The sequence below is a fragment of the Sminthopsis crassicaudata genome, chromosome 6, assembly GCF_048593235.1.
Source record: "Sminthopsis crassicaudata isolate SCR6 chromosome 6, ASM4859323v1, whole genome shotgun sequence".
In the NCBI taxonomy this organism is placed as follows: domain Eukaryota; kingdom Metazoa; phylum Chordata; class Mammalia; order Dasyuromorphia; family Dasyuridae; genus Sminthopsis; species Sminthopsis crassicaudata.
This window is the reverse complement of record NC_133622.1, coordinates 165,686,553-165,712,545: the sequence shown is the minus strand read 5'-3', so window position 1 is coordinate 165,712,545 and position 25,993 is coordinate 165,686,553. Positions and strand designations below refer to the sequence as shown.

Here is a 25,993-nt window from a genome sequence, read left to right as displayed (position 1 = left end):
TACTTAAACTTGCTTTTTAAGATACACACACACATACACACATATAAGATATAGCTATCAAATGGGAAGTACATTTTCTTTTCTTTCCTTTTTTTTTTTTTTTTTTTTAACCTGAGGCAATTGGGGTTGAGTGATTTGCCCTAGATCACACAGCTAGGAAGTATTTGAACTCAGGTCTTCCTTACTTCAGGGCTGGTGCTCTATCACTGCGCCACCTAGCTGTCCTGGGAAGTAAAATTCCAAAATGTACAATTTCTTTTAGAGAAGTTCAGAACTAAAGCTCTGATTTACATAACAAGCTACAGAGCTACAGTTGAAAAGTCCATTCATAAAACTTTTATTCTACTTTCACCAACTTAATACACATGCTCATAACAATAAAACAAAGTTAACTATCATCTTAAATTATTTCCTTGTTAACTTTTTTTACAGCACATGCATGTTAGTTTTGTTTTATTGTTGTGCTTGATAAATCATGACTTTATGAATATCAAGAAATTTATTTTTACTGCATCTTTACTTATACTGAGATTGCCGAAAGCATTTAAATGAAAATAAAATGAGTTCAGCAAAAATAACGAAAGCAAAAAGCAGGTAACTTTACAAATGATGGAATGAGAACCATTTCTGCCCTCCTCCAAAATAAATTGACTGGGTTAAACTTTGTCTTAAGGAGCACTTTTGCAGCTGCAATCATAAAGGTGTGTATGCTGAGACTGTATATTCCATAGATAAACATGGAATGACATGTAATATCTATGGGGCATCTGTTTCTAACACAGCCATGAGTTCTCCAAGCCTGAAGTACCTACAACAACTACACCTGTGGCTGGAACCTATTATCCCTTTATACATTCATGACAGGTCAATATGTAAGCAGTTTTCTTTGCTTAGACACGGAAGATATTTTAACCCTGGCCTTGTGATATCACAGTATACCAAAAGTACTATGCCAAACATGTTAAATTTGTATAAAAATTCCTTATCTCCATATTGTCCACCTTGAATGAAAACAGACAACTCCTTAAATGTTAACTGGCTCTACTCCTCCAATATTGTGAAATATAGAAATCCAAATAGAAGTAACATAAATATAAATTATAAACAAAAACTATTTGTGGAACAGCATGGATGACAAATGGTCTACTGTGTAAATGTTGGAATGAAGCAGACAAAAGTTGGAAGGTTGTTTAATTCACTCTTCCACCTTCAGCTTCATCTTCTTGGATGTCTGCTATCTGATAGTGTGCTGTCTTTGTATAATTCTTCACTTAATTGATCAAGTTCAGCAATGACTTTATCAAAAACTGTCTTTGCAAGAGAGCAGAGTTTCTTTGGAGAGTTCAAGATCTCATAATTGAACACAGGCCAGACTGAATCCTATAGGATGCATTGGTTGCATCTCCTTTTTGCTGATTTCAATTTCTTGATATCTTTGTTGTACTGATCCACTATTCCTTTCTTGTCATCACCAGTAGTAACCTCAGGCAAACAACAGTAGTGATTTTCTTTCATTTTGAAATAGAAAACTTTGCTTTCTGCTTGTGAAACATTAGGAACAAAAGTGTTTCCGATAGAGACAGTACATCATTGCGCATATTTCCTAGTTTGATCTCAATTTTATTTCTGTATTCTCTGGTCATCTGCTATTTTTTCTCAGAACTTCCCATACTCAATACTTGAAATTTGAATACTTGAACTTAATATTTGCAACAATCCTCAAGATGACTTTCTAGTCCCTATGACATTTTTGTAACAGAAAAAAGGTTTCTTTTTTCATTGAATAACTATGCTCTCCAGAATGGTTGGATCAATTCACAATGGCAGTGGGGTGTTTAGCAGTCTTTGGGCAGAGGCAGGGCTGCCATTGCTGATTTTGAAGGCTATAAGCTAGTTCCTGCTCCTACCTTCTTCTATTCTCCCTTTCTCTTATTTTATTATTCCATCTTCCTTTTCCCCTTTTCCTTTCCCTACCTCATCTTATTTTACCAAAGGAAAACTGTCTCTTTCTTTGGTTGGGCCTGGGTATTTTTGAGGCCTGGAAGATCAAGAACATCTTGACAAGCAAAAGGGCACCAAGTATATATTTTTGAAAACCCACTCTTTAGAGCAGGGATTCTCAACCTAATGTATGTCTTACTCCTTGGATGGTCTGGCAAGTCCTTTTCTGAATTATGTTTTTAAATGCATAAAACAAAAGACAGGATTATAAAGGAAACCAATGATATTGAAACATATAAAGAAATTAAGCTTTGATTTAGAGGATAGGCTTGCCTAAAGGTCAGGTATTTCATCCTGTATTGGATCATGATGATTCTCCCTGTCTTCTGACTGGAATTATTTTTGACTTCTTACCTCCTCTGCTTGCTTGATCTGCCCAACAGAGGATGAAAGGGCAGAGTTCAAACTAGTGCTTATCCCTGAGAGCTCTGATCATGATCAACTTTTCTGAACCAGAAATCAGGGCAAAGGACAGTTTATTTGCAAAATCCTGTTGAGTATACTTCGCATCAAATGAGTTGACAAAGATGACAAAAAATGGCAATAATGCTGTAGGGGCTATGAATAAACAGGCACAGAACTACATTTTTGGTAGAGCTTTGAATTAGTCCAACAGTTGTGGAAAGAAATTTGGAATTGTACTAAGAAACTGACAGAAGTGTTCTAGTTGTTCTTGTTTGCTGACAACATTGTGCTGGTTGCAGAAAGCCCCGGGATACTATCCCGTGCACTAAAGAGATTCAAAATCATTTGAAACTTTGGCCTAACTATCCACATAGCAAGTATCCAGTGGATGAACAATATCCATTCTTCAGAATATGATATGCTGTTGCATGTACAACCTACAGAGCTGGTCCATCAGGAAATATATTTTAGATGAATACTGTAGTGGGCACAGAATTGGATTGAACAGAATGGGCTGACTTGTATCAACCCTCCTCATCAGTAAAATGTAAGGATTGGATTAGATGGCCTCTATGATTTTTTCCAGCTCTAAGTCAATGATGGATGATTTTATAGTAGGGAAATCACACTGTTTTTAATAATAATAATAAATAGCCATCATTTATCTAGCACTTTAAGGTTTGCAAAGTCCCTTCCAAATATTATTTCATTTGATCCTCATAAGAACCTTGAGAGGTACTATTTTTATATTAGTTTTACAGATGGGGGAAATGAAGCTGACAATGATTTTTATTTTTATTTATTTTTATTAAAGTTTTTTATTTTCAAAACATATCGATGGATAATTTTTCAATATTGACCCTTGTAAAACCTTGTGTTCTAAATTTTCCCCTCCTCCCCTCCACTCCCTCCCTAGATGGCAAGTAATCCAACATATGTTGGATCCAAATATATGCTAAATCCAATATATGTATACATATTTATAGTTATCTTGCTGCATAAGAAAAATCAAATCAAAAAGGAAAAAAATGAGAAAGAAAACAAAATGCAAGCAAAAAGCAACAAAAAGAATGAAAATGGTATGTTGTGATCCACACTCACCTCCCATAGTCTTCTCTCCAGGTGTAGATGGCTCTCTTCGTCACAAGATCATTGGAACTGGCCTCAATCATCTCATTGTTGGAAAAAAGTCATGTTCATCAGAATATAATGTAATATTATTATATTATATAATATTGTTGCCATGTACAATGATCTCCTGGTCCTGCTCATTTCACTCAGTACCAGTTCATGTAAGACTCTCCAGGCCTCTCTGTATTCATCCTGTTGGTCATTTCTTATAGAACAATAATATTCTATAATATTCATGTACTATAACTTATTCAGTCATTTTCCAACTGATTGGCACTGACAATGATTTTTTTTTAAAGTGACTCATGGTCATAGGGTCAAGCAAGTGTCTGAGTTCTGATTTGAATTCAGGGCTTCTTGACTGCATGTTCAGCATTGTTTTCACTGTGCCAGCTAGCCAATAAAAATAGATCAATAAGGGGCCACTAGGTGACGAAGTGGATAGAGCACCAGCCCTGAATTCAGGAGGACCCGAGTTCAAATGTGGTCTCAGACACTAAACACTTCCTAGCTGTGTGACCCTGGGCAAGTCACTTAACCCCAGCCTCAGAAAAAAAAGAAAAAAAAATATTTCAACAGTTAAATGCTGACTGGAGAAGATGTGGGAAAAGTGGGACACTAATGAATTGTTAGTGGAGTTGTGAACTGATCTAACCATTCTGGAGAATAATTTGGAATGAGGCCCAAAAGGAAACCAAATCTTTTGGTTTCTGTGTTCCAAAGAGATTGTAAAAAAGGAAAAAGGATCTAATGTGCAAAAATATTTATAATATCCCTTTTCATAATGTCATCTTCAAAAGAGGAAATGGGAGGGAGGCAAAGAGAAAAATTTGGAATTCAAAATCTTGTAAAAATGAATACTAAAAATTTTCTTGACATATAACTGGGGAAAATACTATTAAAAAAGAATAAATCATCTTTAAATCCATCTTTAAATGGTTTTAAGTTTGTGATACAGATGTGTATGCATATGATCTTTAGTCCACACACAATAATGCTGTTATGGAGGTATTATTATTTCTATTTTACAAAACATGAATTTCTTGAGAAAAGGGACTGACTAACCTTTCTGTTTATATTCCCAGCTCTAGCATAGTATTTTGTACATAGCAAAGTGTAATAAATGCTTTTTGCCATTCATTCATTTTTTATTCATTTTTTGGCAGAATCATTTTCTAATCAGAATATCCCCTGCCCCCAATGTTGTTGGGTAGAAGCAGAGCAGGAGGGGGACAAGTCAGGAAAGTGCCAGTACATGTCCTGAGTGGTGGTGATAGTGGTGATGGGGGGATGATGGGATCTAGGCACTAGCCTGAGAGTCAATGTACCCTTGCCATGCATGAATGAAGATTAGTAGAGGAAGAGTGCTGAGTGAGTCCTTTAAGAACAAAAATTCTCTGGAGTTAAGTTATAAGGATTTTAGTTTGTCCTGGTTTTATTTTCTCTGGCACGTAATTTTTTTACATCCTCCTAGTGTGAGGATGCTCATCCTCCTTAGTGTCTATTTGACTCATACAATTATCACCTGTGGTTCCAAGAAGCTATAACATGTTCAGTGGCAGCACCTGGAAAATGGGCTAAACCGGGTTAAAGATTGTAATCAACAGTCCTCAAAACTATTGTTGAGTTAGGGAGATGTCTAGTCCCTGCATGTGAAGGCTTTCCTCAGCAGGATGGGTATTTGAGAACAATTTGTTCCAAAGACCATGGAAGCAGCTGAAGCAAGTGCTGTACAGTGATTAGAGCTTGGTGGCCAAGGTCATCCCCTGCATCCTGGGCCATCACCAGTCATCTTGATTTTGCTTTGCCACTGGACTTTTGGCTCAGGAAAAAAAGTGAGAAGGGTGACTTTATTAAATCCTACCTCACTTAAATCCAATTCATGGATAAGTCAAGAAATCACCCATCTTTGGTCCTCTTTGAAAATGAAGGACAAGCAATAACAACCACAAAAAGGAACTGATCTGCCATGTTTCTGATCAGGTATATATCAAGATTTATTCAATACAAAAAGCAGTAACTTTATCCACTTATGTAATAATTTCCAGGATGTTAAATAGAAAAGACTAATTCCATAATAATAATAACTTGTCCCCAAGCAATTTATATCTGATCTTCATTTTTAAAAGATGAGAATAATGAGACAACAGTGATACTAACAATAAGCATGTGGAAACAGGATGAAGTACATTGTATTTCTCTTATCTGTGTCCCAGGGGAATAGTACTGAGTTCACATTCTGTGAGGTTACAAAGGATGGATTTATATCCCAATAATCTGGCACATCATGTAATCTCATTGAGTTCAATGTGAGACATCTAGCTGATGAAGGGCTGACCTGGTCAGTCCTCCCATCTTTCCCCATTACATCTACTTTTTAAAAAAATATAATTGTAGTCAAAGTAATTTTGGTTCTGTTGATTTCATTTTTTATCACCTTTTGTAGATATGCTTATTATTTATATGTTTATTATTTATTATTTATATGCTTATAATTTTTAATGGTGCTATGATATTTGGTGCTATAAGTAGAACATAAATTATGGAGAAGTTTCCTAATTTTCAAATATATAGGTTGTTTCCAGTTGGTTGGGATCACATCTCTGACTCACTTCTGTCTGCCTGACCACTGAAGAACTCAATCTCAGTGCTTTAGGCCATGATTCTCAAATACTATTAAAAATTATTGAGGATCTGTCCAAAGAGTTTTTATATGGGTTATAATTATGAATATTCACCATATTAGGAAATAAAAACTAATTTTAAATTTGTAGACCTTATGAAAAGGTTTCAGAGACCCTCTAGGATTCTCTGGACCACACTTTGAGAATCACTGCCCTAGGCAATACTCTAAGACAGTAAATCTTCAAGAAGGAGCCAACCTTCCTTGATACTAAGTTTCCTTCATCCCTATCCAGTTTCTCACCTTCCCCTCTCCAAATAGAGCAGTTAATTCTATATATTTTTGAATAGATACTTCCCATTTTAAAATAATATATTGACCTTCATTTCTCAATTGATAAATGGTCAAAGGATATGAATAAGCAGTTTTCAGAAGAACTAATCAAAGCTATCTGTAGTCATGAAAAATGCTTTAAATCACTATTGATTAGAGAAATGCAAATTACAACAACTCTAAGATATCACCTCAATTTATCAGATTGGCTAATATGCTAGAAAAAGAAAATGACAAATATTGGAGGGTATGTGAGAAAATCTCCCAAAGAGATAAAAAAAAACAAAAAAAGAAAAGGACCATATACGCAAAAATATTTAGGTAGTAAAGAATTAGAAATTGAAGGAATCTCTATCAATTGGTGAATGACTGAAAAAGTTGTGTGTGATTGCGGTGGAATACTATTGTACTATAAGGAATGATTAGTAGGATGCTCTCAGGAAAACCTGGAAAGACAGATGCAAAGTGAAATGAGGAGAAGCAAGATAATACTGTACATAGTAAAAGCAATATTGTATGAGGAACAACTGTGATTGACTTGGCTATTCTCAGAAATGCAATGATCTAAAACAATTCTGAAAGACTTTTGGTGAAAAATGTTATTTATCTTGAGAGAAAGAGCTGATGGGGTCTGAATGGAGATCAAAGTATACTTTTTCTTTACTTTATTTGGTGAAGGGTTGTCTTGGTTTTTCTTTACAACATGTCTAACATGGAGATCTGTTTTGGATGACAGTACCTGTATAACCTATATGAAATTGCTTACTTTCTAGGGGAAGGAAGAGGGCAGAAAATGAGGGAGAAAATTTGGAATTAAAAAAAAAACATTTAAAAATGAATATTAAAAGTCACTTTTACATGTTATTGGGGGAAAATAAAATATTTAATTAGAATAATATATTGGTCTCAAAGCAAATTTGTATAGCCTAAAGCTTAAAATAAATTGTTTAGAGGGCAAGTAGAAATTAAAATTAGCCTAGGTGGTGCATTGAATATAGAATCAGAAAGACTAAATTCAGAGAAATCTTCAGAAATCTATTAACTGTGTGGGAGTCACTTAATTTTTATCTACTTCATTTCCCCCATATAAAATAGGGATGATAATATTATTAATGTTTGTCTTCCAAAGTTATTGGGAGGATGAGAAAATATTTGTACACCTTAAAATGGTATTTAAACATTAGCTGTTGTTATTAAAAACAAGATCCCTGAAACGGATATAGTAACTTTATATCTCCCAGAACTCTTTTATAGAACTGTTATTTTTCTGTCTCTTTGTAGATGGGGCAGAGAATAATGGTTTCCTTCTAGCCTAGCAGGAGAACTCCCCATAGTAGTCTAGATTATGAGAATTTGTTCAGCCTGTTTGATTGCAGGTGTCCAACTTGTTTTTTTTTTCCCTTTAACTGCCATCAGATCCATCAATCAAAGTGTTTATAGGCTAAGAGGTTTAAGGGGGAAAACTGCTTTATTGAAAGTATAATGGGGGATTGGCCAGTGTTTAGTGGTAGTAGCAATAGTTTCTGAGGCTGCTTTGTGGCTACAAATGTATGGTGCTGTTTTTTCTTCTGCTTTCTTCTGCCTATTTGTGCTAATTCTTTCCTGATCTGGGTTATCAGAAACAGAATGGACCATCCTTGTAAGCTTTAAAAAGTTAGACGTGATTTCAAATGTTTCTTCACTAACTAGGACCAGTAAGAGCAGTGGCTGATTTTGATGAGACTTCCTGACTTGGACCAGTGCTCCAGTGAATGGTAAAAGTAAAGGACTTTCAGGGCCAATAAGTATCTTTTCCTCCTATTTTCTTATGGGGATAAGAATGCTTTATAAATTCCTAGAGGCTTCCTAGAGGCTGAGTGAGTATTCAGAGAAGAAAGTACATCTTCAGATCAAGGGGGATGTCTTTGTACTTGGTTCTTGCTGTACCTTCTTGGTAAATATTTTTCTGTAGAAGCTAATTGATGTTTAATTGGTTAATTAATACTAGGGAGATGGTAAGTGGTTTATCAATATTGAGGTGTATGTGTGGGAACATACCAGATGGAGCTCAGACTTGATTGTATTGGAGATCTCAACTACTTCAGGGTTACCCCTTGAACCTGCAAGGAGAAGTAGTAAAAGTAGCTGTCCTCTAAGGGTCCTGACCAGCCAATGATGTGGGGGCTGGGAGAATGAATCCTAGAGCCAGTCCTACCAAGTAATATTCCCTCATGTTAATAAGGAAATAAGGCAGATTAAGCTAGACTGCAGCACAAGCATCATCTCTCTCCAGCCACAGAGTGAGGAAATTTTGTATTTGCATGACTCCTGTCCCTTTTTTCCCCCTACCCTACACTATCTACTCAGAGAAAACCAGGAAGAATTATTTTGTGCTCCCTATGGCTATGATCTACCTGTGGAGAGAAATGTCTCTTTTTCTTGGTATCCATTGATCCATGGATCGATTTTAAAGTTAGGGAAAATCCCTTCGGACTGTGTCAGAAGCCCTGATGCAGCAGCAATGTGCCTAGCTTTCCCAGACCAGGCCCCTGACCTTGGCTGCCTAGCCAAGGAACTCCCAGAACCCTTCTCTCTTGGCAAAGTCACCCTGAGCTTCACCTATCAAGCCCTGGTTTTCTCTTTCATTACCAGAGAGAATCAAGTTCCTTATGAACAATAGCTGCGATTACAGATGCTGCACAAGGGTCATGGATGGCCTTGCAAGTGATAGGCCCATTAGTCCCGCCAGCTGTCAAGAAACTCCCTCATTCAAAATACGGTAATCTGAGAAACACCAACAAAGACTGGAACTATGATTTGCTGATGGCATCACTTTCTGCAGAAATAAGGGTGCCCAAAAGTCTTGAGTTGCTTTTACGGCGTTTGTATGAAGGAGGAGGTCCTTTTGGGTTTTATCTTAAGCTTTTTCTTAACATAGATATGACACAATCAAACGAAGGAGGCCCCCGCAGTAGAGGAACAGTTCTTTCTTCTTGAGGGCTGCTGGTTCTATCTCTATCTAGGGAAATTAATATATTGATTAGCCCTCCAGAGGATAGCTGATCCTCCCCGTGGGGAGTGTCTGACTGGCTAATCCCTCAGGATCCCGTTGCCAGGAACCAGGACGTAGTTGTAACCTTGACAGCCGCAGCATGGCATGCATCTGTTCGGGTCCCCATGTAATTCTTTCCCTGTGATGCCGCTGTGTTTATTTGTCAGCCCCATACTTGAGTGAGGCTGGAAAGGGGGGTGAGCTTATCCGAGACCTCTATGCCTTTTTTGATGGGCAGGGCCGGGCCCCCCGGGGGTCACATTGCATTCTTTCATCTTTCTCTCCTCTGCATCTTCTTGAAATCAGCTGATGGAACCTCTTAAGTTACACAGCAGCTCTCGAGGCGGGCTGTGTGACTCTTGAGATGAGCAAAGTCCCGGGTAAGTGTGTTTGTATCTTCAGCTCACTGAAGGGATAAGATATTTCTTGACATGGAGAACATGGGAGAGCAGTTGTCTTATCAGTGTTTAGCACAATGTCTTCCACAAAGCAGGCGCTGAATAAATGTTTGCTTTATTGAATTGTGACCTTGAAGAAATCATGACTTCTTTGGGCTTTCATTTCCTTATTTGTGAAATGAGAGGGACCAGGCTCCTAACAAGACAAAAGGTCTGGGTTCAAATCCCACCTCAGCATTGGCTAGCTGTGTGACCTCAGAGAAGTCATTTAATTCCTTGTGCCTCAGTTTCCTCATCTGGAAAATGAAGACAATGGCCTCTGTGCTCCCTTACACTATACATCTGTTATTCTATGAGTAAATGATTTCTGAGGTCCCTTCCAATTTGAAATCTATGCTCTTTTGAATTGAATTACTTCTATTGTCATCTATGTAGCTAATTCTAGTCACTGTCCCATATACACTTTCTTAGTTTTAGCACTTCCTCTGCTCTTCCCATGAGGATCTATTCCCCATCACCCACACTACAAGCAGGGAAACTGACACAACTAAGAAGGGCTGGAGATGCCCCAAAGCCTGGGGTGACTTTGGAGGGGGAGAGGAGGAGAAAGGAGAAGAGCGAGTCAGACACACCGAGGGGTTTGAGATTTTTGTGCAAGTCTGTGTGCTCCTGGGGAGTGACTGTGTTTTAACTTCTCGTGTTATTTGATGTTCACTACTTCTGTGTCACTTTGCTAGTTTTTTGAACTCCCCTCTCATTATCATACAGTGTTCCACTGTAAACAACTTCTGGAATCATATATCCATGCTTGTCAGAGGGATGACACTCATTCTTATCACACCTGCCCCAGAAAGTACTCAAGTATTTGCTGTCTATGTACATATATATGTATGTACTTATGTAGGCCCAGGCATATGTACAATATGTACACATGTATATATAATACATGAACATACATTATATAGACAGACACACATAATATATGTACATATATGTTACACATATAGACATTTACATAAAAGCAAATACTCTAATAGCTATTTCCATCATGAAATGGCATGTAGAAATGAGCTGCATAAGCTTAGATTTCTTGATTTACATTTTTACTTTGTCTTTCAGAGTTTGCCTAATTCTAACTCTCAGTAGCCCCAAATTTTTAAAACACTAGGCAGTCATCACCTGAATTTCAAATACATGACTTGGGAATGAACAGTACATCCTGAGGTAGTTAACTGTACACTGCTTACCTCTCCCTCCCCCAATCCCTCCCTCTTTCTCTCTGTTCAGGGCCATATTGTCATTCTCTCTTCTCCCACACTCAGAACAAACTGTTTGAACTGGTTTGCTGGGCATGGGGAACCATCTGATTCAGTTTTTTCCCCAACCATTATTTTTTTCCTCTTCAGAATGGTGCACTCAACCTCTCTCCCTCCCTTCCTTCCTCCCTCCTTCTCTCTCTCTCTCTTTCTCTCTCTCTCTCTTTCTCTCTCTCGCTCTCTTCTCTCTTTCTCTCTTTCTCTCTCTCTTTCTCTGTCTCTCTCTTTCTCTTTCTCTTTGTCTCCTTCTCTCTGTCTCTCTGTCTCTGTCTCTCTCTGTCTCTGTCTCTCTTTGTCTCTGTCTCTCTCTCTGTCTCTGTCTGTCTCTCTCTCTCTGTCTCTCTCTCTTTCTCTCTCTCTTCTCTTCTTTCCTCTTTCTCTCTTTTCTCGTTCTCGCTCTCTTTCACATATACACACATGTATACAGATACCCATACACACACACTCACACAAATTCCTACAACCTAAGAGGGGAATTTCTGACAGGATACTGTCTTACTCCAAGAGATGAAAATTGTATGTGACAGAGTATCCTGGAGAAATACATGGAAGCTGCCCATATTATTTACCCATGTTTCCAGGGAGACAGTTTCCAAAGCCCCATCTACTCTAGAGAAGGAGGAAAACTGATTAAAGATTATTCTAGTCCCTTTTACTTCTTCTACAAGAATGCTTTTATTGAAATTTATATATCTCTTTAATTCCCCCATTTTCTCCCCCTCGAGCCTTCCTTCCCTCCTTCCCTCCCTCCCCTCTCCCTTCCTCCTTCTCTTCCCCTCCTTCTCTTCCCCTCCTTCTCTTCCCCTCCCTCCCTCCCTCCCTCCCTCCCTCCCTCCCTCCCTCCCTCCCTCCCTCCCTCCCTCCCTCCCTCCCTTCCTTCCTTCCTTCCTTCCTTCCTTCCTTCCTTCCTTCCTTCCTTCCTTCCTTCCTTCCTTCCTTCCTTCCTTCCTTCCTTCCTTCCTTCCTTCCTTCCTTCCTTCCTTCCTTCCTTCCTTCCTTCCTTCCTTCCTTCCTTCCTTCCTTTTTTCATGCTACCTCAGGACTCATTGCCCATACAAATTGAAACTAGAAAATTCCTATAGATTTATAAGTGTACAGAGAATGAATTGTTTGAAAGGAGAGGTATGAAGGTAATTCAGTAACTGAGTGGAGCCAGATACATGATGGGGAAGAGAGGTCAAACAGGGGTGATGTATCAGAAGCAAAGAATGTCATACATGTCAGTGAGACTGGAAAAAAAACAGATGTGCACAAGTCCTGCTGGCCCACTGGGAGTAGTATGTTGGCAAGATCCAAGACAAGCAAGCCATCCAGCCGAGCAAGGCTCCATCTGCACCATTCGTTCTTCAGATTCTCCTCCTCTGATGCACCATGGGAATGCATAGCATTTTCTCTTCCGAAGCACAGAAAATGACACAGGGACCCTGGGAATACAACATTCTTCCCACTTCATTGTTATAGAGGATGCTGGTAACTACAGCAGCACAAGGGGATTTGGTGACAGGATGAGGTCATGAGAAAAACAGATTCCATAAGGGAGAAGACTGTTAGGATCCAGTTTGCTGGAATGGCTCATTTGGCCTTTGGAAAGAGAAGATGCCAAAATGGACAAGATTAGCAATTGATGATTGGTAGATACCAGAAAGGAGTGCACTAACTAATAATGTTTAGCATTTATACTATACATTAAGGCTTGTTAAGCGCTTTAAAAATATTTCATTTTAGCTTCACAATAACCCTGAGAATTGGGATTATTATTATCTCCATTTTACTACTGGGGCAAATAGAATTTAAGTGACTTGCCTAGGTTCACCCAGCTGCTAAATTTTGAGGCTACATTTGAATTCAGGTCTTGCTGACTCTAGGTCCAGTATTGTCCTACCCACTAGCCACTATAATTTTCCTTCCTTCCTCCCTCCCTCCTTCCCTTCCTTCCTTCCTTCCTTCCTTCCTTCCTTCCTTCCTTCCTTCCTTCCTTCCTTCCTTCCTTCCTTCCTTCCTTCCTTCCTTCCTTCCTTCCTTCCTTCCTTCCTTCCTGCCTTCCTGCTTTCCTTTCATATTTCCTCTCTCTCTTTATTTTCTTTCTCTGTTTCTATTTCTCTTTAATTAAGTTGTTATTAGAGAAACAGACATAAAGATAAAAATTGCTAAAACATAATTTTCTTCTTGAAACCTGGCCTCTTGGCTTTTTTTGGTGGTAAGGAAATTGAGGCGTAGCAGAAATTGAAAGTAACGTATTATTGTACATGAATGTGATGGAATACTACTGTGCTATAAAAATGATGAAGGGGATGATTTCAGAACTGATTCAGAGTGAAGAGAGCAGAAGCAGAACAGTCTATACAGTAACAACAATATTGTAAGGAAAATCAGTGGTGAAAGATTTAGTATAATATATGATCCACCACAACTCCAGAAAATTAATGACATGAAATACTATCCAACTTGAATAGAGAATTCATGTACTCAAAGAGCACATTAAAACAGATTTTCTTCTTCTTTTTTTTTTACTTTCCTTCCCCTGATCATGGCTAATATGGAAATATGCTTTGTATGACTATTTATATATTTTCGGCTTTCTCAATGAGTAGAAGGAAAGGGTGGAAGAAGAGAGAGAATGTGGAACTAAAAATAAAAGTTAAAAAATAAACCTGGCCTCTTCCAATTTTCCCTATTTTGATTGAGGGCATACATACTTTTCCAATGTATCAAGTTCATTACATTCCCAAGAATCTTTGATTTTTCTTTCTGCCTCATTCTTCCCATCAAATGTGGTGCTAAGTTGTGTCCATATCCACTTGATCTCTGGCATCTATTCCTTTTTCTCTGCTCATGCAGCCATCACCCTAGACCAGGCCCCTATTTCATCTCTGCAATCCATTTTCCACTCAGCTGCCAAAAATGATCTTCCTAAAGTAACAGGTTGAACAATGCTACTCCCCTCCTCACAAACTTCAGTAGCTGCCATTGCTAATAGAATAAAATGCAAACTTCCAGGCTCAGAACTTTGAGCCCCCACAATCTAAATCTAGCCTATGCTTCTAGCCTTCTTTCATATTATTCTCTTTCATGGAAGTGTACTTTCAGCCAAACTATGCCACTAGCTGCTCCCCAGAGTTGATATTTTCTCTCTCGCTTCCCTGTATTTTTCCTCAGAATCTTTGTCTTCCTTCCTTTATGGCTCAACTCAAGGAACATCTCTTGTACAAAGCTTTTCCTTCTTTTACCTCTTCCTTGCCATTTGTTCGTTCTTCCCTTTATCCCAATTTTCTCCCAATAAATAATACTAGTAGCTCACTTTTGTTTGGAACTTTAAGGTTTTCAAAACTCTTCACCAAAACTAACACATTTGAGTTTTACAAATGCCCTGGAAGGTAGGTAATTTGAGTCATTTGACTCATGAGGAAACTGAGGCAGACAGAATTTAACTGTCTTGTCACTTAACTAGTCATGCAGGTAGTATTCTCTTTGGGCAGAATTTTAGATCATCTGATTCCAAAGCCTGTGCTCTATTCACCAGACCACTCTTAGCTGAACTAGGCTTGGTCATGGATATGTTCTATTCTCCCAACAGAAAGTTCGTAAGTTCTTTGAGGACATTGGTTATCCTGTCTCCAGCCCAGAACTTAGCACAGTGCCTTGTGCAGAGTAGTCTCTTAATATTTGTTGAATGGAGTAGAATTACAGGAATAGAAGATGGGTTTCATCCAGAGACATAATGCAAGGTCCTAGTGCAGAATTAAGTGGGCATGGGAGAAGCGGAAAGAGGAAACAGGTATTTAGGAAACACGGGCACCATGCTAAGTACTTTAATAATATTATTTCATTTGATTCTATTTGAGCCTAAGCTATTAGAACTTAACATTTCTTTTAAGGTTTTCAGAAGACCCTGTATAACCCAAAGAAGATATTACTAATTACCTCTTTGCCTGTAATAATATTTTCAAAGCACTTAAGGAGCTGAAAAAACAGAATGAGAATTGTTTGCAAAGACCTGAGTCCTTACAGAGAGCTTAGATAGATTTCATTCTCATAGAGTAGTTTTTTCTCTTGAAGCAAACATTGGCATAAAAACCACAGTTGCCCATTACAAGTGCTAGCAGCAGGGCACAAAAGCTGCAGAAATCCTTGTAGAAAGACTTGGTTAAGAAGTCTTATTATTATATCATAAACTACTCAGTAAAGATGCAATTTTCCCTTCCACTCTCCAGCAAGAAACTTTTGAGCAGTTGCTTTGGGAAGATCACTTTGCTAGCTAAGTGGAGGGTCAGCTAGAGTGGGGAGAGACTTGAGGCAAGGAGAACCACCAGCAGATGTTACAATAGTCCAGGTATAAGTTGATAAGAGAATGCAGACAGGATTAGAGATGAGGAAAGAAAAAAGGGAAAGAGATATTAGGAAGGGCGAATAAACTAATCTTGGCAATAGATAGGATGGGGGTAGAGGTAGAGAGAATGAGGGTTGCTCACTGGGTGACTGACAGAGGATGAAGATGCCCTCAAAAGTAATAAGAAAATCAGGAAGAGCAGAGGACTTGTGGGGGGAAAATGCAATGTGGCAAAATTTGTAAAGAATAATCCTTTACTCAAATGGAAATTTTTGCACACTTGAAAATTCCTTAGGTGATTGTTAATTTTTTGTTCTCTCTTTACAGATATCCACATCTTTCTTATAATATCAGGCTGTCACATTGAGTACAGATGCTTGACCTACTGTAAGTCAGAAAATCTTGTTTTAACTTCTTTTCTGTCATTTCTTTTTGAAAAAAATGACTTGGGTGAATTCAATCATAGATGGTTAGGTTAAAGAGGGGTCTATGTATTCCTTTAAGATTCATAAACATTTAAAACCAGATATTCTGGTTTTAGTGACCACTTGCTTAGTGACAAGGATCTCCTTTTCTTTTTCTTTTTTTACTAATTTTATAATTATACATTTTGACAGTATATATGCATGAGTAATTTTTTTTTATAACATTATCCCTTTATTCATTTTTTCCAGATTTTTCCCTCCCTCCCTCTACTCCCTCCCTTAGATGACAGGCAATCTTATACATTTTACATGTGTTACAGTATAACCTAGATATGATATATGTGTGTAAATCCAATTTTCTTGTTGCACGTTAAGTATTGGATAAGGATCTCCTTTTCAATGGGAATTCCCAGAATTCTCAGGGCAGTATTGATGGCATTCAATAATGCATAATTGTTGCTGGTGATGAAAAGTATCTCTAATCAAAGAGTAGAAATACTTTCCCTTTATGACTTGATGGAAAAAGTTTTTCTTTCTATCTTGATAGCTATTTGTTAGTTTTCCAGCTATGTGACATTTATGCATGATTATAGGATTGACTATTTTTTGTTTTAAGTTAGGGAAAAAAAGAAAAACTATTTGGAAGTCATGTGGTATTATTTGGAGTTTCTGACTTTTCAAGTGTTCCAAAACCAAGTCACAAAAGTGAAAATCATTCTGTATGTACATTTTCTTCCTCCATCCACCCTGCCATAAACTGGTTATTAAAATATTCATCATCAAACCCTGGTTGGAGGGAATATGAAAAAATTAGCAAATAGAGTGTTCTTCTGGTTTGGGAACAAGGGTGGATAAAACAAATCTGGAGCAGAGATTAACCCCTGTTTCCTCACTTCCAAGAAGGTCAGTAGAATCACTTTGCCAGAAACTTCAGCACTTTGTCTATGAGAAATAGGACAACACTATTTTGCATTCAATGGCAGGTGGTCTATGGTGGAAGTTGGCAAGAGGAAGATAATGAGAAGCTCACAAGGGGTCCTAGTGGACATGTCTCCTTATGTCTGGGTAGGGAAGTAGCCTGGTGGATAGATTATAGAATGAGATTTGGAATCTGAAAGACTTGGCTCTGAATCCTGCCCCCAATACTTACTAATTCTGTGACCATGTATGATTTTGTTGATACCACTAACACATTTTACTGTGGCCCATTTACGGTTATGAGCCGGCAACCTTTGAGCGACTGATTAACAATCTGCCTTAGAGTCACTCAGCCCATCATTTTCCTCATTTGCAGATAATTATATCCATAATACCTCCTTCACAGGGCTCTGTGAGGCTCACATTAAGCTATGTGTTTATATCTATATAAATATCAATATCTAATGGCTAAACTGGCCTCTGATTTCAATGGAAGTGATTCCTTCTACCAATGCAGGTCTGCATTTTCTCTGAAAACAGTCTTAGAGAGTTGTCTAGGACCGGAGAGGCTGTTACTTGCCCAAGAACATAGTCGGTATAAATCACAGTTCCTTGGCCCCAGGGCTGCTTGACCCTGCTTGACAACTTTGTATTTGTTATACTGTTCAGTCCCTGTTCATCCGGGAATTGGATATGCATGTATAAATGTATTAAGTATGATGGATGTGCATATACATATACACACAATGCATACATAGTGTTTGGCGTGAAAATTTCTCCACTTAAGCAATGCATATACAGACATACAAACACACACATGTTTATTATATATGTATGCATACATATATTCATGCAAATATATAAATATTATATATCCCCTTGGATGATTAAGTTCTCTAGATGCTCCTTTTTGTGGATAACATCACACTTACCACACAGTCTTTTGGAAAAGATCTAGAACCATTCAAAAGGATTTAGCCAATCCAGAAAAAAACCAGTAGATGATGAATGCTTATGGTATGTTCTTCTGTGGGCCACTTATATAACATATCTATCTGTCTATTTTGTCTCTCTCTTTCTTTATTTGTGTCTATTTCTTTATTTACTTATCTGTATCTTGGATAGATAGTACAAATGGACAAAATGTTGGATCCATAATTAAGCAGGAGGAGAGAGATTAGATTGCCTTCAAGAAATTGCAAAGTTCCCTTAATAACTCAGAAAAAAAACTCATGTTCTACCAGCATTGTTGTATGACTTAGAATTATGGGATGCTATAGGCACTGAAGGATTAAAAATGAGGAGCACACACAGGCCAATGGAGATACTATTAGATTATTGGTGTGGAGAGGCTGCAGCATCATTGTTGTGAACAGCTGTGACATCACTGGTGTGGTCAGGTGCAATGTAAAACAAGGAAAGAATGAGAATAAAATTGATGAAAGTGAGAAATGGAGCTATGTATGGAGAAAGAGACAATACTTTTTGTTTTTCTTTGACCAAATTCAGGAAACAAATCTAGAACATAAGAAAAAATTGAGTTTTCTTTACCATGATTCTCATAAAATGCTTAAGAGTTTGAGCACTTGCCTAGAGTTAATAGGAAACTAGGTATCTAGGGTGATTTGTCTTTCAGGTCTTAGGAAGTTTCTCTGATCCTTCTTCACTTATCACAAACTTTTGAATGCTGTCCTCTGCAGGGGGAGATTGAGACAGGAAAACAGAGTTCTAGTTTCCTATATATGCCAGTCTCTGTGCTATTATAAACTTCTAGTCTCTTCACAAATTAGGTGGATAAAAACTGCTCAATTGAGCTATTTTACTTTTCATTTTTTGGCTAGCTGAGTTATTCCTGTTTATTTTGACATGGATTGTTGATGAATGAGGTCATAAAAGTTAATGTTGCAAGCCATGTTCAGTAAGTATGAAAGGATAGAAAACTATCTTAAAAGACAGGATGACCTGGGATCAAGTCCTACCTGACACATATTGGCTATGCGACTCTGGTTTCAGTTTAACTCTACTGCTTCATTCATCCATCCATCCACCCATCCATCCATCTATCCATCCATCTAATTCTTTCTTTCTTTCTTTCTTTCTTTCTTTCTTTCTTTCTTTCTTTCTTTCTTTCTTTCTTTCTTTCTTTCTTTCTTTCTTTCTTTCTTTCTTTCTTTCTTTCTTTCTTTCTTTCTTTCTTTCTTTCTTTCTTTCTTTCTTTCTTTCTTTCTTTCTTTCTTTCTTTCTTTCTTTCTTTCTTTCTTTCTTTTCTTTTCTTTTCTTTCTTTTCTTTCTTTTGTTTCTCTTTCCTCTATTTATTTATCCTCTATCAGTACTTCAGACAACTCTCTGAGATTCTAAGTTGAGGAAAGATGCTAAGTTGTATTAGTAGAGAGAGGTTCCTATACCTCTGAAATTCCACACCCATTCCTTCTACAATCAGTGTACTTCTTAATGGACCATCACTCTTGAGGAATATGGGAGAGGCAGGGTCTGACTGTGTTTAAAAATTCTAATCTCTTCCCAGAGAGTTTTCGCACCTCAGCAGCCTTCAGTTCCTCCTTTCCTGATGTGCCAAGCGACTGTATTCTATATCTAATGATACATAGTACCCAATAAATAGCCAGTGAAGCGTTTTGTTTTGGGAAAGCTCAATGCACAGAATGTGGGATCACAGAAGCATCAGAAGGGAAATAAAAAACCAAATGGCCCTGGGCTGGTCTAAGATCTTAGCATATGAGACGTGCACAAATTTGAACAGAATGAAGATTTTCTTTCTGACCATTGTGATTTATGAATGCTTTTCTCAGTTTTCCTAAAATTATGGCCCTCACGACAATATTTTAGTTCTGGGATTTTCTCATCCTTTATCTCTTCCTCACTATGGGCTAAATTTCCAACTAATATTACATATTATACTTCAGATGAACAGAGGAAATCCTATCTCCCTTGCTTCATCAAATAACAATAGGAGACAATGGTGCCATGGAAAAGATAATCACACTCATTTTCAAAAGCTGTCTTTTCCAGACACTGATATATCTTAGAATGTTTTATATTATACTTCATGTGAAATATAAGAATTTTATATCACTTTCCTCTTCATCTCCCTAAAATAGGCTACCCTGATCAAAACTACATGATTTTTCAAGGCTGATAGAGCCCTAGAGTCTTTTATGGATTTTTCAGATTTTGAAGATAGTCTTGAAGGAGACCCTATTCCTTCAGTCCTGCTTTGATCCCAAATCATAGATTTAGATATGGAAGATCTTGGAATATTATCCAGTTCACTTCATCAACTTTACAGATGTGGAAACTGAAGCCCACAGAAGTGAATTGCTTAAGGTCATATAGATAGTCCCAGTCCTAGATCTTACAATGACCCAATTTAGGGTTCAAAATTTTGTTCCTGGAGCTGCTCATTAGTTACAGTGTTGAACAGGTTCATTCTTGTCAGCATGAAAAAGAATTCTTTCTCTTTATATCCTTTACTCAGCTCCCTGATTTTCTTCAAGTTTCAACTAAAATCCCATTTTCTGCAAGAAACCTTTCCTGATCTCCTTTAATGCTAGTGCCTTCTCTCTATAGAGTAATTTCAATTTATCTTGCCTAAGTTTTGTTTGTATATAGTTGGTTTTTTTAAGTATATATTTTTAAATTTAATTTAATTATTTATTTTTTTCCCCCCTGAGGCTGGGGTTAAGTGACTTGCCCAGGGTCACACAGCTAGGATGTGTTAAGTGTCTGAGATCAAATTTGAACTCGGGTCCTCCTGAATTCAGGGCTGGTGCTCTATCCACTGCGCCACCTAGCTGCCCCTGTATATAGTTGTTTTTACATTGTTTTTTCCAATCAAAACTGAGGCTGTCAGAGACTCTTTTGTCTTTCTGTGTATCCTCATGCTTAGAAAAGTGGCTGGGACATATGTGGTTGTTCAGTCATTTTCAGTCTTGTCTGATTCTTCCTCATCCCATTTGGGGTTTTCTTGGCAGAGATACTGGAGCAGGTTGTCATTTTCTTCTCCAGTTTATTTTACAGATGAGAAAACTGAGGCAAACAGGGTTAAGTGACCTGCTCAGAATCACACAGCTAATTAAGTGTCTGAACTCAGGAAGATGAGTTTTCTTCACTCCAGGGGCAGTGCTCTATCCATTGCACCACCTAGCCATCCTTAGCTATCATATAGTAAGCACTTAATAAATGCTTCTTAATTTGACTCCTTCCTCAGAATTCCTTTAGAATGCAAACTCATAGAAGGCAGGGATTATCTTTCTTCTTATTCATCATATCTTCAGTGCTTGGCACAATGACCAGCAGCTCATGTGCTCTTAATAAATGTATATTGAATTGAAAGTTAGATTGGAATGAGATTGTCTTGTAGATTGAATCCTGTTCTGCCATTTACAGCTTGTATGATCTTGGACAAGTCATCTTATCTCCTTGCAAACCTTGTAAAACAAAGCGGTTGGACTAGATGGTTCTGAGATCTATGATCCTATAAGTACCTTATATTCCTCTAAGCAGTCCTTGTTTGCTGTCAACAAATTTAACTTCTATTAGGAAATACCTTTTGGAAGGATTTGTTCCAATGTTCCTAAAGACTTTTGGACTCTATTTCCAGGAGTGCTGGGGTTATATGAAACACTGGGAATGAGAAGCAGAATGGCTTCTTGGATCATGACCTTCAGATGAACAATTATAATCAAAAGAAAAAAAATATAAGGGCTGTTAGGAATATGTTGGAATATACAGATAATATTATATGTATACACACACACACACACATATATATATATATATATACATGTGTGTGTGTAGATAGATAGATAGATAGATAGATATGTGGGGCCTTATTTCTGTGTTTAATTTCCTTGGGGCATAGACTCAGAGATGTAATCCATTCACTTTACAGAAGAGAAATTTGAGACCTTGAGAAGGAAGAGTCCAATTTGTCACTTGTTACACTGTCAACATTTTCTTTTGATTATAATTGTTCATCTGAAGACCATGATTATCTGGTTCAAGGTCTGAGCTGGGTTGGTGATCTATTGATCATTCAAACTGTCAGACTTTATGCTAACTCTCTGCACAAAGGACTTCTAATCCTCACAGAATTTCAAATTTCAGAAGGACTTTAGATGAGGAAACAGCTACCTTTTTCAACTCTGCCTGTCATATTTCTACCTTGATTTGTCATCAAATAGGAATTTGCATTACCAAAAATTTTTCTTTCCCTTCAAATTAAAAAAAAAGTTGCCAGGGTTAAGACTACAATAGATCGAGAAAAAGTCTCTTCCATTTAGTAAATATTTTTTCCCCTAATGCCTTTATTTGTGTCACAGACATTTTTATTTTCCCAGAGTCTAAATAAAGGTCACTGTCTTTCATGGATTACTCATACTATTTGAGTGTGAAAATAATATGGTCAGAGTAATTAGAAGTCATTTAAATAATTTCATACAATGATTCCCAGGAAGAAAGATATTAAGCTTGATAACCTGGATGATAGATCTGAGATGACAGAAATGTTGTTGAGTCACAATAATTATGAAAAGAAGAAAATAGGGTCAGAGTACTAGACAAATTCTGTCTATGGATTTTGAGACACTTTTTCTTTTACAATTGCAAAGGGCTTTGGTACCATAAGGTGGTTATTTTTATCGCTCTTCATTTAAAAAAAAATAACCTTTTTGGCAAAGAAGGGCTCACTGGGCAGGAGAGTGATGTATATAGAAATGACAGTAATATAAAAATATAAGATACAAATTTCAAACCTCCTCTCTCCCCACTCCTACTATCCCTTACTCACCACTCAATATTATATGGGAAAATGAGATTCAAAAGTCTGTTCACAGACAAACAGTTTCTACTCAAAGTTCCTTAGTGCTAATGATGTTGAATAATATTCCACACTCATTGTTATCCACTTCTAGAATAAAAGGGGTGAAGGATAGTGTGTATTTTCCAACTCTTTTCCAGGGTCAGGCTTGATTAATAAAATGACAATGTTCATTTTTATGGACTTTGTTGTTTCTTAAGATATGATAATAACAATAATAATTATAGATAATATTTCTATAGGGCTTACTATGTGTAAGGTACTGTGCAATTGTTATCTCATTTGATTCTCATAATAACCCTAGGAGATAGATACTATTATTATTTCCATTTTACAGAAGAAGAAATTGAGGCAAACAGAGGTTAAGCCTCTTGTCCAGGGTCACTCATCTAGCAAGTATTTGAGGTCAGATCTAAATTTAGATCTTCCCAGCTCCAGGCCTGGCATGCAAGCCATTATCCCAATGATAATATTCTATTACCTTCATGTAGCATAATTAGTTTAATTATTCCACATATGATGGGAAAATTTTGTGGGAAGAGAATGCTAAAAATTGGACGGAATATTGGAATCCATTTTGTCTATCCATCCTTGCATGAGGGGGTCAGAGTGGTATATCCCTCTGGGACTTTATATTTGGCTGAAGTAGACCAGTGTAGACTGGGAACCAAAGAAATTAGGCAGAGACTAAGAAGCAGAAAGGAAGTTGGGTGAGACATACCAAGTAACTGAAACTAAAAAGCTTTGAAACAAAATTTAGCTCAAAGTCCTTGATTCTTAGTTTAATTATCTGATGTTTTATTCATTAGTTTCCTTATGCCTAAAAGAGCAAGGGAAACCAATGACCCTTCTTTCCCCTGGTCAAAAACTGTTCAGTGTTTAAGTCTTTGTTTCCTTAGCTGTTTTCCCCATTCCTTCCTCCCTTCTTCTCTCCCTTCCTTCTTCCCTCCCTTCCTCACTCTCTCTCTCTCTGTCTCTGTCTCTGTCTCTCTCTGTCTCTCTGTCTCTCTCTCTGTCTCTGTCTCTGTCTCTCTGTCTCGCTGTCTCTCTGTCTCTGTCTCTGTCTCTCTGTCTCTCTCTCTCTCTGTCTCTCTCTCTCTGTCTCTCTCTCTCTGTCTCTCTCTCTTTATCTCTCTCTCTCTCTCTTCTTCCTTCTCTCTGTCTCGCTATCTCCCACTGTATGTGTTTCTTTCTGTGTCTGTACTCTCTCTTTGTGTGTGTCTGTGTGTGGGTATCTGTCTCTGTCTGCCTCTTGTGTCTCTCTCTGTGTCTCTCTGTGTCTCTGTGTCTCTGTGTCTCTGTCTGTCTCTGTCTCTGTCTCTCTGTCTCTCTGTCTCTCTCTGTCTCCCTCTCTCCCTCTCTCCCTCTCTCCCTCTCTCTCTCTCTCTCTCTCTCTCTCTCTCTCTCTCTCTCTCTCTCTCTCTCTCTCTCTCTCTCTCTCTCTCTCTCTCTCTCTCTTTCTCCCCCTTTCCCATTTTTTGGTGTAACTTCTCCAAAATGCTTTGCTTCTGACCACCGACTTCCCTAATCTGCCTTCCCTTCTATCATCCCCTCATCCTTCTCTTATTCCCTTTTCCTCCTACTTCCCTGTAGGGTAAGATAAATTTCTATACCCAGCTGAGTGTATATGGGTATTATGTTATTACTACTTTGAGCCAACTCCAATGACAGTGAAGTTCAAGCATTGTCTGCCACCCTTCCCCCATCTTTCCTTCCACTATAGTTCTTTTAAGCCTCTTTTATATGAGATAATTTACCTCATTCTACCTCTTTCTTCCTCCTTCTTCCCAGTGGATCTCTCTTTCTCACCTCTTAATTTAATTAATTTTATATTTAATAGTCCAACATAGTTAATTTATACCTGGGTCCTCTGTCTGTATATTCTGCTTCTAACTGCCCTAATAATAAAGTTCTAAAGAGTTACAAGTATCATCTTCTCATGTAGGAATGTGAACAATTTCATCTTATTGAATCCCTTAGGATTTCTTTTTCCTGTTTGTCTTTTTATACTTCTCCTGAGTCTTGCATTTAAAAGTCAAATTTTCTATTCAGCTCTGGTCTTTTTATTAGGAATGTTTGAAAGTCCTCTATTTCATTAAACATCCATTTACTCCCCTCAGTTTTGCTGGATATGTTGTAATCCTAGTTCTTTTGCCTCTAAAATATAAAATTCCAAGCCCTTCAATACTTAAATGTAGAAGCTACTAAATCTTATGTTACACTGACTGTTTCCATGACATTTAAATTATTTCTTTCTGACTGCTTGCAACATTTTCTCTTTGACTTGGGAAGTCTGGAATTTGGCTACCATATTCCTGAGAGTTTTCATCTTGGGATCTGTTTCAGGATATGAGTGGTAGATTCTTTCAATTTCTATTTTACCTTCTGGTTCTAAGATATCAGGATAATTTTTCTTGATAATTTCATGAAAGAAGATGTCTAGGCTCTTTTTTTAATCATAGATTTCAGATGGTTCAATAATTCTTTAATTATCTTTCTTGGATCGATTTTCCAGGTTAGTTATTTTTTCCAATGAGACAATTCACATTTTCTTCTTTTTTTTCATTCTTTTGATTTGATTTTATTGTTTCTTGATGTCTCATGGAATCATTAGCCTCCACTTGCTAAAGTATTATAAAATACTTTATAATTTTTTTATTATTTTAAAAGAATTATATTCTCTGGTGAACAGTTGTACTTCCTTTATATTTGGTCATTTTTACTTTTTAAAGAGTTTTCTTTAGTGAATTTTTGCATACTTTTCATGTGGTCAATTTTATTTTTTATTGAGTTCTTCTCTTCAGTGAACTTTTACAAATATTTTTGTATTTGGCCAATTCTGCTTTTTAAAGGCATTGTCCTCTTCAATGGATTTGCATGCTTCTTCTTACCATTGTTCTACTATGTGTTCAAGGTGTTATTTTATTCAGTAGTTTGTTGTGTCTCCTGTACCTAGCCGTTTACTTTTCATAATTTTCTTGATTACTATTATTTATTTCTCTGTTTTTTTCCCCTTTCTTGTTTGATTTTGAAAATCCTTTATGTGCTTTTCCAGCAATTTGGTCCTGAGACCAATTTGCACTTCTCATTGAGATTTTGGATGGAGCAGTTTGGACTGTTGTCTTCTTTTAAGTTTGTGTTTTGATCTTCCTCATTGATATAATATCTTTCTATGGCCAGATTATTTTTTGTTGTTTGCTTGTATTCCCATCCTATTTCTTGACTTCAAACTTTATGCTAAAAATGGGC

The 25,993-nt window shown here is 37.3% G+C and overlaps 1 pseudogene; it reads right to left on the bottom strand.

The window, feature by feature from the left end:
• Positions 1–1,215: 1,215 nt before the first annotated feature.
• Positions 1,216–9,635, bottom strand: LOC141547304 (14-3-3 protein zeta/delta-like; annotated as a pseudogene).
• Positions 9,636–25,993: the final 16,358 nt, after the last annotated feature.